Source organism: Mytilus edulis, chromosome 6 (genome assembly GCF_963676685.1).
Source record: "Mytilus edulis chromosome 6, xbMytEdul2.2, whole genome shotgun sequence".
Lineage (NCBI taxonomy): Eukaryota > Metazoa > Mollusca > Bivalvia > Mytilida > Mytilidae > Mytilus > Mytilus edulis.
Window position 1 is genome coordinate 19,921,107 of NC_092349.1, and position 4,379 is coordinate 19,925,485.

General features: G+C 28.8%; 1 protein-coding gene across 1 annotated transcript in view; it reads right to left on the bottom strand.

Annotated features, from left to right (window-relative positions):
- The window catches only part of LOC139527323 (IgGFc-binding protein-like), a 30,124-nt gene extending 26,590 nt beyond the window's left edge, over positions 1-3,534 (bottom strand). Inside the window, exon 1 of the mRNA XM_071322688.1 lies at positions 3,478-3,534. The gene's annotated coding sequence lies outside the window, so the exon portion shown is untranslated. The remainder of the gene's footprint in view (positions 1-3,477) is intronic.
- Between the last annotated feature and the right edge of the window lie 845 nt (positions 3,535-4,379).

Sequence of the window (4,379 nt, forward strand, 5' to 3'; positions counted from 1 at the left end):
GTGGAAAATGCACGATATTTGTTTTTGAACTATGATACGTATAAAACCGTGACACTCCAGATTAAACTCATTTAAAATAGAATATTAAACAATTGTTTTTGGTCATGTTTATTAGTTGTAACTATGAACAAATAATGTGTTAATTGATTATATTTAAAACGATGCTATATTTTTATGGTTTGATTTATTTTTTTAACATACAAAGTCTTAACCATCTTCATAATAATACTTATAAAAATTCTAAATTGTTATCTTATATTAATTACTATTAGTGAAATTTGATGCATTTTAAAACATTTTTAATTTCAGTCTCGTTTTTAGTTTTCTTATTATAAACACTGAGGACAGCGGTTCGAACAAACACATGAATTGCGTTAAAATTAATTAAATATAACAAACATGAATATTAATTAAATATTACAAAACAAAACTGAAGTCGGGGATAATAAAAAAATTTAGACAGTAACTACAGTATTAACTTGAGACATGGTTAATAAATTTTATGGTTTATTGTATAAGAATATCGATTTATAAAAATATGATAAAAAGTGTTAGCCTATCATGTTAATTGTAGTAAATGCACATATTTTGTGGCAGTATAATATAAATTACTATGTTGAAATTAAAGTATAACACTGTTAGATACGTCTAATATTATGTGGATATATTTTTGAAACTAATTGTTATTCCACGGTTAAAATTGTACCACATTATTAGCCTCCTACTACCCCTAGATACATGGTTCATTTTTCAAACAGGGATCCTTAGAAATCTTCTCTCATTTAATTTGGCTTATCTGTATATATGATAAATTCTAGATACTTAAACACATACACGTTACTTTTTACAATCATTTATTTTCATTTTTAAATTAAAAAAATCAAATAATGCCTTATATTCTTTCGTTTTAAAGTGATAGAGAAATATTTCTTTTGGTATACGGTATGGGAGAAAACGTTAAAAGCTGGATAAATTTATTTTTTTAACATAAAAAGTCTTAATAATCTTCATAATAATACTTATAAAAATTCTAAATTGTTATCTTATGATAATTACTATTAATGAAATGTAATGCATTTTAAAACATTTTTAATTTCAGTCTCCTTTTTCTTAATATAAACACTGAGGACAGCGGTTCGAACAAACACATGAATTGCGTTAAAATTAATTTAATATAACAAACATGAATATTAATTAAATATTACAAAACAAAACTGAAGTCGGGGATAATAAAAATTTAGACAGTAACTACAGTATTAACTTGAGACATGGTTAATAAATTTTATGGTTTATTGTATAAGAATATCGATTTATAAAAATATGATAAAAAAGTGTTAGCCTATCATGTTAATTGTAGTAAATGCACATATTTTGTGTCAGTATAATATAAATTACTATGTTGAAATTAAAGTATAACACTGTTAGATACGTCTAATATTATGTGGATATATTTTTGAAACTAATTGTAAAAACACGGTTAAAATTGTACTACATTATTAGGCTCTTACTACCCCTAGGTGGATGATTCATTTTTCAAAAAGGGATCCTTGGCAATCTTCTCTCATTTAATTTTACTTATCTGTATATATGATAAATTCTAGATACTTTAACACATACACGTTACTTTTTACAATCATTTATTTTCATTTATAAATTTTAAAAAATCAAATAATGCCTTATATTATTTCGTTTTAAAGTGATAGAGAAATATTTCCTTTGGTATACGGTATGGGAGAAAATGTTAACAGCTGGATTAATTTGTGTCTTACATTTTATCCTTTATCTTTGTGTTGTTGATGCAAATGTATTGAGGAGATCTATTGTCGATATGACAAAAATATAGGGCGGTAACGCTAATTATTAAAGAGTCATTCCTTTCTCAATTTTATATTAGTTAGGGTTTATATACTATGTCACTTCAGAAATCCAACGAACTCATAATTTGCAATGAGGTATTATAAATCCATGTAGTGGATATATATTGTTTAATTACGAAAGCAATAATCAACTACTAAAGTAAAAAAAATCTTTGAATAGTTATCATTGGTACCAGGATTACAATTTAATACACCAGACTCACGTTTCGTCTACACAAGACACAGTGACGATCATATCAAAGCTGTTAAATAGCCAAATAAGTTAAAAGGTGAAGAGCATTGATGACAAAAAATAAAGACTGCTAGAAAGAACAGGCGTATAGTTTCCTCTCAAAGTCTTTCTGCTGTGAACAAGAACATATTTCAACAATAATAACAGAAGTATCTCAATAGATTAGAATAGTTTGCGCTTGTTCATGCTAATGACATAAAATTAAGGAAATACTAGTTATGATTATTAAACCTCAGTTATAATTTTCTGTATAAAATAAGTACACAATAAACAAAATAAATGAACAAATCATAATCCTATTTTATTTACGCAAACACTGAGGATGTATTGCGTTGTTTCCACAACACCAACCGTTAAATAAGTTATAAAGTGGAAGTTATCTAAAAAAAAACGGTATTTAACTACAAATGTTAGAAATATTCTTGCCAGTGATGAAAAACTATAAAACGTAATATATAAGACACAAATCTTGTTAATAGTCTTTGAACAAATGTTAGTTAATTTAACACTGGTGAACTATTGTACAGAGTGTAGGATTCCCAACCGTGTGATCTGTTCAGTTGAAAATTGAATGTGATCTTTTAGACTGACTGGTAAACAAATGAATCAAAAGATTTATAATAATAGAGCATGAATAAAAGCAATGGAAGCAACTATCAATATATACATTTCAACTGATTTTTATAGTGTGTTCTTATGTTGTACTGTTATACCACTGTCCCTGGTAAGGGGGAAGGTTGGGATCCCTCTAACATGTTAAACCCCGCCACCTTATTTATGTATGTGCCTGTCCCAAGTCAGGAGCCTGTAATTCAGTTGTTGTCGTTTGTTTATGTGTTACATATAAACTCATCATAGATACCAGGACTAAATTTTGTATATACGCCAGACAAGCGTTTCGTCTACAAAAGACTCATCAGTGACGCTCGAATCCAAAAAAGTTAGAAAGGCCAAATAAAGTACGAAGTATTTGTTTTTCTTTCTTTTTTCATTTAAATAAGGTCGTTAGTTTTCTCGTTTGAATTGTTTTACATTGTAATACCGGGGCCTTTTATTGTTGATTAAGGGGTATAGGCTTTGCTCATTGTTGAAGGCCGTATGGTGACTTATAGTTGTTAATGTTTGTGTCATTTTGGCCTCTTGTGGACAGTTGTCTCATTAGAAATCATACACCATCTTCTTTTTTTATATCACTCATTTTACCATCTTGAGCTACAAGGTAGTATAACTTAGTGTTGAAAAATGCATTCCTGTGGAGAACGTTTGTCTATATTTTTTCTGAACGACATTATTAATTCAATAAAAATTAAAGCTTGCTAAAATACAAAAAAAGCTAAATCAATGACTAAAAGGTATATCGAAACTTACAAACAACTTCACGATGCTTTGTTCCAGTCAGAAATTACTACCAACTGTTACTGTAATAATAACATGCAAGTGGTAATTAACCTTTGTACCTAACGGGTCATATTTCCTTAGAAATAATATGTATCGATGAACGACAGTATCGCAAAACACGCAATATAAATACCAGTCGTTGTTAAATATAATTCTTTTTTGTCTAAAAAGCAGACGTAAAAGCAGTCGTATTTTGACCATGTTGAAATACTTTTTTTCAAAAAGCTATTTGCTTTTTTAATTAACAAGAGTGCACACGCTGAAATGTCTCGCCTTCTTTACTAATCATTGATATTATGTTGATAGACTTAAATATAAAGCTTTATTACAACTGTCACATAAACTCAACATTCTAACCAAAGAAAACGAAACATTGATCAATTAACCATGAAAATGAGGTCAAGGTCAGATGAACCATGCCAGGCAGATATGTACAGCTAATTCTTCAATACAACATTATAGTTAACTTATTGCTTATAAATTAAGAAAAACAGACCAAAACACAAACACTTAACACTTAGCAATGGACCGTGAAAATGAGGTCAAGGTCAACTAAAACCTGCGTAACAGACATATAGATCATAAAATATTTCCATACACCAAATATAGTTGACTAATGCATAAAGTATTAGAAAAATAGACCAAAACTCAAAAACTTAACTTTGACCACTGAACCATGCATGAAAATGAGGTCAAGGTCAGATGACACCTGTCAGCTAGACCTGTACAGCTTACAATCATTCCATACACCAAATATAGTAGACCTATTACATATAGTATAAGAAAAACAGACCAAAACACAAAAACTTAACTATAACCACTGAACCATGAAAATGAGGTCAAGGTCAGATGACACCTGCCAGTTGGACATG